The sequence below is a fragment of the Triticum urartu genome, chromosome 2A (genome assembly GCF_056163025.1).
Source record: "Triticum urartu cultivar PI428250 chromosome 2A, HENAU_Tu73, whole genome shotgun sequence".
Lineage (NCBI taxonomy): Eukaryota > Viridiplantae > Streptophyta > Magnoliopsida > Poales > Poaceae > Triticum > Triticum urartu.
In genome coordinates, this window is record NC_141874.1 from 552323652 (window position 1) to 552337779 (window position 14128).

The 14128-nt window shown below is 44.9% G+C and overlaps 1 pseudogene; it reads right to left on the minus strand.

Moving 5' to 3' along the window:
* Positions 1–642: 642 nt before the first annotated feature.
* LOC147985853 (uncharacterized) lies at positions 643–1746 on the minus strand (annotated as a pseudogene).
* Positions 1747–14128: the final 12382 nt, after the last annotated feature.

Genomic DNA, 14128 nt, shown 5'->3' on the forward strand with positions numbered 1-14128 from the left:
TAGGGGGCGCGCCCCCCACCCTCGTGGAGAGGTGGTGGGCCCCCTGGCCTTCATCTTCTACAGATATTTTTCTTATTTTCTAAAAATTGGCTCTATGAAGTTTCAGGTCATTCCGAGAACGTTTGCACCTGCACATAAATAACACCATAGTAATTCTGCTGAAAACAGCGTCAGTCCGGGTTAGTTCCATTCAAATCATGCAAGTTAGAGTCCAAAACAAGGGCAAACATGTTTGGAAAAGTAGATACGTTGGAGACGTATCATGGCTTCCGCCGCCACCCTCGCCAGCGCGATTGGCGACCTGAAGAAGAAGACGGAATAAGCAGAAAAGAAACAAGACTAGCTCAAGGAAAAAATCGGAGCGCGAACAAGAGATGAAACTTACCCCGCCAAGACCGGGACCGGGGTTGGCCTCCCGTCCCCGCCGCCGCGCTTCCTCTTGGCCGGCCTCCCGGCCCCGGCCGTGTCTGCCGTGCGCTTCGGGGCCTGGGGTCGCGGCGCGACACTGTCTTTCCCATGCGGGCGGCTCTGCGCCGTCCCATGCAAGGACCCGGGTCCGCCCGTGTCGCCGCCTCCCCCACCCAACGCCACTACACCAACAACTAGCGTCAGCATCGACCATTCCGTGCCGCGGTCAGCAATTCAAGACACATGAAGAAAAACACGAGACTTACCTGCGCGACGCCCAGCGCCGGTGTTGGACTCGGCCTCCTCCTCTCCGCCATGCGCCGCGGGCTTCTCTGGCGCCACCAGTGCCACCTGCGACGAGGCCCGGGCGTAAGGATGCCGAATCATGTTCAGAAGTATCCCACCCGTCGCGTCAGGACGGATGAGAAGGTGTGCGGCGGCAAAGTAAGAAGACCGGACACTCACCTACGGCGCCGGGTTTGACTGGTTGTACGGCGCCTTGCCGAACCTCCATTCCTCCCCAAGGTTGGCCTTGGAGATGCCATTCACGTCGTGTGCGATCTACTCCGTGGACAGTCGCGTCGACCCCATGCGATTGGGATCTTGAAGGCCGACCATTTCGCCGATGAGGCAGGAGCGTCCCTAAAGCGGAAGGACCTGGCACCTGACGAATGCGGCGAGGAGGTCGGTGCCCGTGAGCCCCTCTTGCATCCTCATCACCGTCACCCGCTCGCAGAGATTGACGATCTCCTGCGACGGGCGTCTGGGCAAGTAGCCCCAGTTCGTCTTCGCCCGCGGAGGTGCGATGGCGAAGGCCGGAAGGTTGATGCGATCCGCACCAAGGTTGCAGACGTAGAAGAAGGAGTTCTGCCACTTCTTGGCAGAATCCTCCAGCGGGATCTTGGGGAAATACGCCCCCGACCGCTTCGAGATGATGGCGGCGCCGCAATCGGCGAACTCCCGGGCCGACGGGCCCTGCTGCTTCAAGGAGAAGAAGCGCGCCCAGAGGTTGATCGTAGGCTCGACCCCCAGGTATCCCTCGCAAAGGGTGACGAAACCGGAGAGCTGGACGATGGCGCCGGCGCCAAGATGATGCGGCTGGAGCCCGAAGAACCCCAAGAACGCGCGGAAGAATGTGCTCGCCGGCAGCCCGAACCCGCGCTCGAAGTGTGTGAGGAAGACCACGCGCTCCTGCCCCTCGGGCCGAGGCCTCTACTCGCCGCGCGGCAGGCGGACGCCGACGTCCGTCTCCCGTGGTAGGCGCTGCGTCGCCCGGAGTTGGGTGATGTCCTCATAGGTGACATTCGAACCCATCCAGGAGCCCGATGGCAGCGACATGATCGAAGGAAGAAGAAGAAGGAAGATGGACGGTGAAGGAGTTCTGCTCGGAGCAGCGGGCGCCGCAGTGCGTCAGTTGCAAAGAGCGGAGCGAGAGCAAAGGGACAGGAGGGCGCGAGCGAGAACAATGCCCGCCGCCCCCCTGCCCCCCAATTTATAAACCTCGGTTTGAACGTGGGGAAGTGGGATCGTCTACACGCGCCCGTTCCACTACCCTGCAATAAGTGCGCACGTACACGCGCAGTAACTGCCCGGGGAAGATTCGGCGGACTTCTCGGTCCTCGCCATGGCCGGGATGCCACGATCCGGTTTCCAAGAAAACCGGCACACAGTGGGTGTTGCCGGACCCGGCGCTCGCAGAATCCACCTTGCTTAAGGGGGAAACTGCGAAGGCCCACTCATCCGAAGACGGCGGACCTTCACAGCTTTGGGGACTACTGTCGGGGGGATGGACCCCGGGAAGGCAACGGAACCCGGATCCTCTTCAAAAAAGAACGGGGTTGGCACCACCCCGCAATACCGGCACGCGCTTGGCCGGGTCGCTCGACCCGTCCAAGCCCTGCAAGCCGGCCAGACTAGCCGACCTGGCAAGACGCGTTGACTCGGCCCCAACAACTAGCGCAAGACAGCTGAACCCGGCACAACCGAAGCCTCCTCGACAAGCCAGCACCACCCGTGGCGTGCTACGCAATCCAGCCACGGGTCAACTCCCGTCCCATCTAGGCCGTATGATGGGACGAGACTGAAATCAACGATGACCGAGGAAACAGTGCCCCGCCCATGCCTCTGGTTAGCAAGAACGTGGCCACAGTGCCCCTCACCTACCCGCTGACTAGGGCCGGCATGGCTACAGTGCCCCAGCCTTCACCGCTGACGACAGCAAGCGGCAACCTGATGGAGAGCACTGTACACGACTCGACTCGGCCACACCCTGACGATCGACAAGACGGCGCACAGTCCCCCTAGGCATGTGGGGCCTGCACCTAGGGGAACCCGGCGAACCACAAGCCCTCAGCGGTACCCAGCCCGGGTTCCCGGACACCGACAATACGGAGCCACCGACTTGTAACATTACCATTGTACCCCCGGGGGGTTGGACTATAAAACCCCCCGGGAGCCCACGATCAAAGGAGAGAGCAAGAGAGAGGGCAAGCAGAAGACACATACAAGAGAAAAGCAAGCAAGCATAGGACTAGCCACAAAACAGCAACACCGGAGAGAAGGAGCAGCCCAAGCCTTGGCCAGCTTCCTTCCTCCTCCATACAGCTCTAGGAGCAACATTGTACTATCGATCATCCAACTACACTCGGCAGGACTAGGGGTATTATCTCTCCAGAGAGCCCCGAACCTGGGTATGTCCGGCGTCCCGCGCCCGCTCATGCCAACCTCGCCTCTGGAGTCCACCAGCGCCCTCAAGCCTCCTCCTCTCTTTAGCCATCCCTTGGCATCTGCCGTGCGCCCACCACGACAGTTAGGTCACCTCCTAGCTCTACATTTTTCCATGGCATCCATCGTCATGCACTTGTTTTCTTTGTATTTATTGTCCCCCCCTCTTCTCTCCAATTGACATCAAGACTGACGTTGCTCCTGACGTCGACTACAACCCTGATGACCAGTCCTTTGCAGCAGAGCTTCCAGGCAAGCAAACCCCCTTGATCATTCTGATATCGCCCATTTCCCTTCTCTCTTATGCTTGCATTAGAACTGCTACTGCTTTTGCATGATCGTATTCTGATGCATAGCCTACTTTTGTGACCTGCTTTTGTACCTTACTTGCTTAACCTAAACTGCTTAGTATAGGTTGGTTAGTGATCCACCAGTGACCCCTCACCTTGTCCTAGTTGTCCCCGCTTGATGACCAATGACTCGACCAGCGTGATCGATGTCGAGAGCCCGACACATCATATCACCCCCTTAGTTGTACGACACTGCAGGGTTACTATCAAGTGCTGAGGGTGATACCTCGTGTAGCATGTCTGATGAGATCTCTGTAGTGTAGTTAATTGGTCGTGGTCTACGGAGGGTGATTCCTCCTTCACCACTCCCGATAACGACCATGTCATACAAGTCATCAAGAGTTAACCCTCGAGGGTGATTCCTCTAAGTTCACCTTGACGATTACATCAAGTGGAAACCATCAAGGGTGATTCCTCAGATCCCCCCTTGGTGTTTTGGATACACGGTTACTTTGACTTTACCCAAAACCGTGTTAAAGACGGGTTGGCCCCGAGGGGTACCCGTGAGAGTTACTGTTACTATAGGACAGGAGGGATAGGCGGTACCACCCCGGTAGAGTGGACCTGAGTTCCCGACAGTCTCTTGTGAGTCGGGTCGACCATGAGTGTACCATGAGTTGATGTGAAGTCGGGTTGACCTAGAGGGTCCCAGCGAGATTTCTATGTGGCATGGCCGGGCATTCTGGGCCCTTGCCGTAAGTCCACGAGATGGGGCGGCGGAGTCACATGATCGTTACTGCGTGCTCCCAAGACACTAATGGTTTGGATATGTGATCCAAGTAGGCCTCTGGACTTTTCGCACTAACCACCACGCGGGAATAAGTATGGGTACTCTGCATCGTATGTATCAGCCGAAAGCTCTTCAAACGTCAGCGACTGAGCGGCGCGCGCCCGGGTGGCCCGCGTAAGCACCTACCTTGTATAAGGAGGCAACCAGGACTAACACTGACCGTGTATGCAACATGTAGGATTGCAAAGGGCGATGGGCCCAAGACCACTAGATGCTTAGGATGTAGACCGGTGTGCTGGCCTCTACGTTGAGCCTAGGTAGGACATCGGTGTGTTGATCGGCCAAGGCTGGTCATGACGTGATGGTGTGCCCGACCGGAGTTGATCGAGCGTGTCGGGTAAGTTTGTGCACTCCTGCAGGGAAGTTTAATCTATTCGAATAGCCGTGTCCACGGTAACGGATGCTCGGAATTGTATCCCGGTCGATACAACTAGAATTGGATGCTGAAGCATGAGAAAATGATATGATTGTTGTGGGATTGCTTTCTCAAAGGGAGTCGAGAAAGGATCTCTGGGCGTGTTTAATACAACTTACTTGCTATTTATAATATGCTATTATGTACTCTTCTAAATGTTGCAAGATGCTAGTCTTCGATAGGCTAGGCTTCCCCTTCTCTTCTAGCATTCTGCAATTCAGTCCACAGATACAACCCATTCCTTTGATATCGATGCATACTTAGTATAGATCTGATGTAAGTCTTGCAAGTACTTTGGATGAGTACTCACGGTTACTTTGCTACTTCTTTTTCCCCTATACCCAATTGCTGCAATCAGATGACGGATCCCAGGAGCCAGACGCCACCACCGATGACTACTACTACCCCGAGGGTGCCTGCTACTACATGGAGGTCGCCGACGACCAGGAGTAGTTAGGAGGCTCCCAGACAGGAGGCCTTGCCTTCTCGATCATCATTGATGTTTGTGCTAGCCTTCTTAAGGCATAATTGTTTAACTTATGTCTGTACTCAGATATTGTTGCTTCTGCTAACTCGTTTGTGTTCGAGCTTATGTATTCGAGCCCTCGAGGCCCCTGACTTGTAATATAAAGCTTGTATTTCTTGAATTTGTGTCTAGAGTTGTGTTGTGATATCTTCCCGTGAGTCCCTGATCTTGATCGTACACATTTGGTGTATGATTAGTGTACGATTGAATCGAGGGCGTCACAACCGGCCTAGTAGTGTATGAAAAAATCTTGTGGGCCTTTGTTTGGGCCGGCCTTTTTACCTTATATGGGCTACTGTTGGGTTGTGCTACGTGTCATCGTATCATAGGCGCGTTCCATCCATTGTATGAATGACATCTATCCCAACGCTAAGCTGACACATGGATCCTTCAGCGAATAAGAAATTTACACATGGAAAATTTACATTGGTACGGACCGTTAGTGGGTTATCGGATCCAGAACTGGACCCGATAGCTTAACGGCGAACCGTTACGGTGGATGCCACGTGTCGGTTACCCTTGATGAAAACACTTCCATGACGCGGTATTTATCGTCATGGAAGTGGACACTTCCATGATGATAATATGATAATTTAAGTATTGTCATGGAATATTTCTATGAAAGCATAGATATGACTATCTTAATTCTCTCATAAAATCGTCATAGATGTACATGCATGACAGAAAACATGACCTACTGTGACAAACACGTATCATCACGGAAGTGTGTTTTTTGTAGTGCTTGGTCGATAATGTTGATGGACATGTTATTTACTTCTGTAATGAAGCTACTAGAATTGCTAAGCCTGATCCTAAAGATAAGAATAAGCCTGTTGTTGGCATGCTCATTGTCTCTATTAAAATAGAAGATCATTGTTACCATGATTTATGTGATTTGGGTGCTCGTGTGAGTGCTATTTTGTTTACCTTATATCAAGAGACTATGAATGATATTGCACCTGCTGAAATAGAGGACGTTGATGTTATTATTAAGCTTGCGAATAGAGATACTATTTCACCACTTGGGATTGTTAGAGATGTTGAAATTTTGTGTGGAAAGATAAAATATCCTACTGATTTTCTAGTTCTTGGTTCTCCACAAGACGATTTTTGTCCCATTATACTCGGTAGACCTTTTCTGAATACAGTTAATGCTAAGATAGACTGCAATAAAGAAACTGTTAGTGTTAACTTTGGTGATGTGTCTCATGAGTTTAATTTTTGTAAGTTCCCTAGACAAATTTGTGATAAAGAATTGCCTAGTGAACTGTATGCTCTATGTCGTTTCCTTTGTTTTGCCTCATCACAAGCAGTTCATCCGAGTGAACTTTATGCCCTATGTCACACACACCTTCATCTGGGTGACCATCTCTGTTGTGTTGGGTAATCAAAAATAGTTCATCCAACTGAACGGTATGATGTCTATTGCACACACCTTGATATGGCTGACCATTTATGTTATTCTGGCTCATCACAAACACTTCGTATGGATCAATTGTATGTCACGTATCAAAAATAGTTCGTATTATTGGGGACGATTTTATTACGACGCCGTTTGCGATTAATGCATCGCACACAGTTTGGTCGAAGGGTCTCTAATTCATGTGTCACGTTTGGACCATCCTGCAGTGGTGTATGAGTTACATTAATATCTTTACATAGTGCTCTGTTTGTGACAGATTGTTGTTATACTTGTTTTTAGTAGCTTATGTTTGCATTTTGTTGTACCTATAGGGGTGTACGAATTTTAAAATGTGTTACCATGTAGTAGCTAATGATGAATTGCAATTTTATATTTAGTCCATGAAAGGCATGATCAGATTCAAATCTTATTTACACTAACCTACCGCATGAGTTTTGTTTAAGTTTTGCGTGGATGATGTTTCTAAGGCCGAGGAGAGACAATGTTATAAGATGAATTTGGAGAGATGCAAGCGCTCAAGCTTGGGGATGCCTTGTCCCCAAAATACTATTTAAAGAGGCCTCAAGCTCCAAGCCTAGGGATGCCCCAGCATCCCCCTCATCTTCCTCAACATCTCTTAGTATATCTCGGTTGAGCCTATGTTCTTATTGTTCACATGATATGCGTTAATTCTTGGGTTTTTATCATCTATGCCACTAGTTGTGTCTCACTACTCAGTTTTGCCATTAGAAATTACAACTGCTCAAAAATGTCATCGTTTCGTGAGATGTTTTCTCAAAAATGCCATTAGATATCACAAAAATGCTATCATTCCATTAGATGTTTGCTCAGACATGCCATTAGACATCGTTATTGTCCGGTCAAACTCGTTGACCATGTTATATGACAAAAATACCCTATACCCACATGTCAGATCTCTCTATCTCAAAATGATAAGTGTGGACCTCACTTGTTCGGAGTAAGCAAGCGAATAATTTTAGAGCAAATAAGAATGTTGTTGGGATCAAGTGGGACCCATACTTTATTGTAGTGAGATAGAGGGGGAGCTGACATGTTAGTCTATAGGTATTTTGGTCATTATAACATGGCAAATGAGATTTGAGCTGACAATCATGGTGTTGAGTGGCATTTTTGAGCATGCGCCTAACGAAGCGAGACATTTTTGAGCAGTTAAAATTCCTAGTGGCAAAACTGAGTAGTGAAACACAATCAGTGGCATAAAATGATAAAAAAACCCAATTCTTAAAGCATCATTTCCTTCCTATTTCTTTTCAGCAAACATGCACCATGCTGGCTTGAGAATGGTTCTTGGTGGTCCAAATATTTATAGAATGTTTTATGTGCTACATTTATATCTTTTAGAGTCGTGATATTTATATAATGCAATATGTGGGCCAACTGCATAGATGCATGGGGCACCCCCATGGGTACTCCTCTAGCCCCTCATGACCTTCTCGTGATGTCCAAGAACGACATATTTTATTTGATTTTTTATCACCGAGAAACCATATTTCTTGCAATTTCCAAAAACAAGTACTCCAATAACTCGTACTGGGCACTAGATTAATAAGTTAGTATAATAAAATAGTATAAAACTATGCCAAAATTATGAATACGTGATATAAAAGTACCATAAACATAAAAATATGTGTAAATTGTCACAGGTGCACCAGCACAAAAGTCGATGCCATTTCCTAGCGACTGTGAAGACCATTGATCTGGCTATGAGATCCATGCAAGATTTCTTCTTCTAGCCTCTCAAAATAAACACTACCATTTTTTGCACTAGATGGTCAAATTATTACATAATAGAGAACATTATCGCTATATCTTTATGAACATATTTGTAAAATCACAGTTAGTTAATTCTCAATGGACCGAGGCAATATTGTGTTTGTTTACAGAATGAACGTATTTTTTTTCTCACGCCGTGAACTTTTTACAGATTTTTATGAAAAATATATGAATTGAAAATTAGTTAACTAATTCTCAATCGACCATGAAATTGAAATACGTAAGTGCAATACGTAAGTGCAATGATATCTAATATGTATATTAGATTTAAGGGGTCATGGATTTTTGCAGGATTTTCAAAGGATAGGGATTTCACGTGGGATTTTACTCTTCTTTTTATCTATACTATACTAGGAGAGAGGCTATGTCAACAGTGTAATTTTGTTTCCTGGGTACAGAAAATGACAGGAGGATGGACCAATTGGCCCATGGACAGGCAGAGCAGACAGCTAAGTCAGACCTTTATCTCTTGGGACCTGTCTTGTCCTGCACCAACCAAGCAGTGCTCCTATCGTTTGCAGTAGTATCATGTTTTCTTCTCAGGCTTATTATTTCCATTCAATAGATGTACGGGTCAGACTTACTAAGAAAACTGTGTAAGCTCCCGCTCCTATTAGCTTTTCACTTGAATATATGTCTGTTGTGCGACCTGTGGCTGCCCCGGAGAGGATCTCACAACAGACGTCACACGGGATTGTCGCTTTGTTCAAGGATGGGGCTGGGCCAGAGAGAATGGCATTTCCTATTTGGTGCCTTCAACGCCCGTTAACGTGCAAATCGTTAACTGGCGCTGAAGGCGCTCTTGCCTGGGCCGGCCCATCTATGGGTGCCACAGGAGAGACCTCTTCACGGTTTTAGGAAGCCTCACAGCCGGGTTTTTCTTCGATTTTGGTTTTTACTGGACCGGTCTTTTTTAGATTTTTACTTTTCTATTTTCATTTTTTGGCTTTTTATTTATTTTTTATTATTTTCCTTTTCCTTTTTCTTTTTTCTTTTAAACATGCACGAACTGTTTTAAAATTCAATGAAACATTTTTAGAAAATCAAATAACTCCTTTAAAAATTTATGAACTTTTTTGAACTTCAGGATATTTTTCAAAATTTATGACCCTTTTAAAATCGATGAACTAGCTTTTAAAATTTCCCATTGTTTTTAAATTGACGAACTTTTTTTCAAAATTGATGAGCCTTTTTTAAAAATCTATGAAATTTAAAAAAATTGATGAACTTTTTCAAAATTGAGGAAAATATCATTTTTTCAAAATCAATGATTTTTTCTAAAATTGATAAACTTTGTTCATATTCATGAAAACTTTTTCCAAAATTGTGAACTATTGTTGTATTGATGAACTTTCTTGATTTTATTCAAATGCATGAACTTTTCTGAACCGAACTTTTTTTTGATTTTTTACATTTTTTGATTTCTTTTTTGGAGCAAGCGATCTGTCTTTCAGCAGTACCGACCATTTGGTTTTATTTTTTTGGAGCGAGCGAGCGTGCTAGTGGGCCAGCCCATGCGAGCGCCAGCTCGTTAACTGTCGCAAAACGCGCCAATTAGGAGCTCCTAGGGAGAATGCATCGTGTGTGTACCGAGGGCAAACCCTATTTGACGCTCGTTAGCGTCAGAATGTTGTGCTTTCGCGCAGGGAGCCATTGGTTGGGCCGACCCATGAACGGGATCAGCGTTTACCGTTCGATGCGTTCGCTGCCGCTTCCTTCTCTATTCCTTGCGGGGTTTTTTTTTCGTTTTTCTTCTACGATTTTTTCTTCCAGTGTTTTCATTGTTTTGCCTGGTTTTCAGTTGTTTTTTTTCCTTTTTTTTCTTTTTCTTTTTTGGTTCTTTTTTTCTTTTATGTTTCCTTTTTATTTTCTCTTTTGTTTTTCTTATCTTTATTGCGCATTATATAAAAAGTTCACCGCATATTACAAAAATCTTCATCATATTAAGAAAATGTTCATCGTATATTATGAAATAGTGCACCTTGCATTCTAAAATTGTTCATCGTGTATTACAAAAATGTTCATAGTATATAATGAAATTGTTCAACGTATATTAAAAAAAGTTCATTGTGTATTTAAAATTTGTTCATCGTATATAAAAAATTTGTTCAACGTATACAAAAAAATGTTCAGTTGTGTATTTTTAAAAAATTCAGTGTTTGTTTTAAAAAACTCTCTGTATTCTAAAGTTTGTTCAACGCATATTATAAAAATATTTATTTTAAAAAATAACATGATTTGCCGCTGCCTTTTATACTTTAAGACAGGCGCTGCAATTTTACCGTTGTAGGTAGCTAGCTCGGCTGGTTGGCTCGCTTGGATCCAGAATGAGGTCGGCAGTTCGATCCCAACTTGTGCGCTTCGTTTTCGAATTTTTGCTCGACGCGTGCTTATTGGGCCGGCCCGTTTGCGCTTCACTTCAGCGAAGCCGCGTCGCTCGGACGCTCACGGGCGGTGTATAGGAGCTCTCTGTACCGAGCAACCTTGTGCACCGATGCATAACTGGATTCTAGGCCGTTAATTAGATAAAAAAAAGTAATGGGCTAGATTTTGGTCATAAGTTGGACCATACGATTTTTGCACAGACAATCATGCACGGTATACAAATTAACGTGCACTCCACAACACAGACTCATAAAAAAATTTACATGCTTATTTTTTTGGCCAAACACAAACAAGTTTAATATATTTTGAACTGAATGTATGATTTCGGATCCGTTTTGACAGATATCTTTGTCTCGAGAGATCATTGAAATAAGATCAATGTTGAATATATGTTTGAAAATTATTATTATTATTATTTGCCTTTTGAAACTTGATTGACTCAAAACTTGTTGTACTGGAAGGTCGTGCACACAGTAGAGAGAGGTGGATATTTCTCACCAACAAATTACAAACGCATAAATGTTGCACTCAAGTTTCAAGTTAACTTTCAAAAGCAAAAAACAATATATTTTCTTAAAAAGCAACATTGATCTTGATTCAAAGATCTCCTCAAAACAAACAACACTGTTAAAACAGTTCTGAAAGTGAACATTTGGTTTGGAATATATGACTTTTTTTGTTTGGAGCAAAAATAATTGACACAAGTTCATTGATGGGAGAGGGAGATGTGTACTGCAGATTGATTTTGATAAAATAGAAGGACTATTATGTAAAGTTCCAACAAAGCATCTTCCAGGTACATCAAGGTCTCTACATGAGCCTCTATACTATGCAAAAAGCGGATCCATCTTCCTATGTTCCCGTTGCCCTTATATAACACTGGTATGAAGAACTCTACGTCGGTGCATCACGTATAGGGTAGGTGTCTTTACCGTTATTGGTACACAATAAAACATCCAATGTTTCCTCGTGGCCTATAGGGATTCCTTGTATGTCGTGTGGTGTACGGAATGTCCCCACTATGGTCGATGTTGCTTCTATCGGGTGAAGAACCCTCCACCAAATTTTACAACTTAGAATTGTTACAATGCATGGGAGGCATCGGGGGCTTCGTCGGGCCCAACACAAAAATATGACACTTCTAGGTCCTCACAGTTACATCATTTCTTTTCCTTTTTGTAGTATGACCGAACTTGTATCTTGAACCATTGTTACCAAAATCTTTACAAGAAAATGTAGATCGGCCGAGAGAATAGATCAAGAAAGGCATATCATTTTATGTCTAGGCGTCTAATAAATTCCAAAATCCTGAATGGGCACACAACACGATTCTTCACTAGGAAATAATCTATCATCTCATGTGGTGTTTTTCTTAATTTTAAGTAGTGCATGTCAGCGAAGGTTTCCTTTGAAACACTTACAAGGCAATGAGGTAGTGAAAAGAATACTCCCTCCATCCCATTATGTTAGGTGTGTAAGCTTTTGACACGGAAATTAGCACAAGCCTAGTGGAAAATTACCGAGCCATGGTTACATGAAGTTTCCTCCATGATATCCCTTAAAATAAGTGATTGTCTGATCCATGATTACCAATGGTTAGCTTATGCTAATCCATGAGTTGAGGTCTAACACACGCCTTAGATTTTGTTTTTTTAAGCCTAGGCACCTAAGGTTTTTGGAAGAAGGGGGTACATTATAGGTAAAAAACATAATTGATATTTAATTAACCTTGACCATTTTATGTTTTGGAACCACTAAGCAAAACTTGTGGAACGGGATGGCGCAGTGTGACTTTTGACTGCTAGATCTTGAACTCTCAAGGAGCAAGGGGTAACTGTCATTGGACGACTGGGTATTGGAAATTATTAGAATACTCACTGTTCAAGATATCTTCCGATATTCCGATAAATCGGCCGATTTACCGCTTATCGTTGTGTGACCGATAAGATAAATCGGCTGATAAATCAGCCGATATGGCGATAAATCGGCCGATATGCCGATAAACTGGCCGATTTACCCCTTATCATGGGTCGACCGATAAGTTCCCGATAAGCGATATCCCCAACATTGAGAATACTTATGGGGATCCGTGGAAGAAAGAATTGAGCATTTGTTTTAGGCCTCTCCCTGTACACACGTGCTTGGATGAGGCGCTTAGTGTATGAAAGGGTTTAGCAAAAAAATCCCCAATGCATAAGTGTTGCTAAGATTACTTCATTAAGTTAGTTGTTGACCCTAAACTGTGTTTTTATCTAGGTTTGCGTGCTTAACTTTGTTTCTTCTTTGGGTCACCAAACTACCCTCTTACCGTGCCACATCAAAAAAATCCTACCTAGCAACCTTAGCACCTATACAAGGTGGAGCACTAGGTGCAAGAAACACGATTGAAGACGGCTTCGGTAACCTAGACACTATTCACCTTTTTCTTCAGTGAATCCAATCCGCTCCTACGTGGAATTGCTTGGACCAAGCTAGTAGGTTGTTGGTAGGACAGAGCACAAAGCCTCTAGATCCCCTTGGTTTCAGGGGTTGGGGGCATCCTACCCCCCCCCCCCCCCCGAGTTCGGGCCCGCCGATCAGCGTTACAAGGCCCCTCTATGGATCGCAGGATTGTGAAACAAAGGATTACGAAATAGGAAAATTGTGTTGATAGGAAAACACAAGAATTGACAGGGTTGACGGTACAAGACACAGGATTACAAAACAAAGGGAGAATTGCAGGAATAGTTGTTCAGATGACACATAGGAATTAAAGTGCTTCGGTCCTGCGCAGTTGATTCTATAACAGAGGTTTGACTGGAAATTCAAAATCCTATGTAATTGAGCTATAGGAATTTGGGTTCCACCATTGCTTTGATCCAACGGAATTCCTTAGAATAAATTCCAAATGGATGGAATCCTACAAATATTTTACAATCCAAAAAGAACCTAAAATCTTGTTTCAAAACATCCCTACCTTCCAAAATTGACCTCCAGATTTTTGATGGGTGAGCCCCCAACCCGTTATGAAGAAAGGGCAAATCCCATAAGTGCACGACGTGGGCGCTCAATATCTGAGGTTTTTGCACAATCACCCATGTCTGACGAGTAAGCAAGGCCAAATCAAAATCTCGGTGTCTCTGAAACCAATCCCATCCATGTAATTAGGCCTTCCTTGGTAAAGATGAATTTTGAATGAATTCCGAGGGATAAGAATTTTGTAGAAAAAAATTATTTGGAGCCCTTTGGTTCGTAGGAATGAATTCCTATTCATATGTAGGATAGGAACCAATCTTTCACATTTTAAGGGGACAAAATATTAGCCTAGACCCAA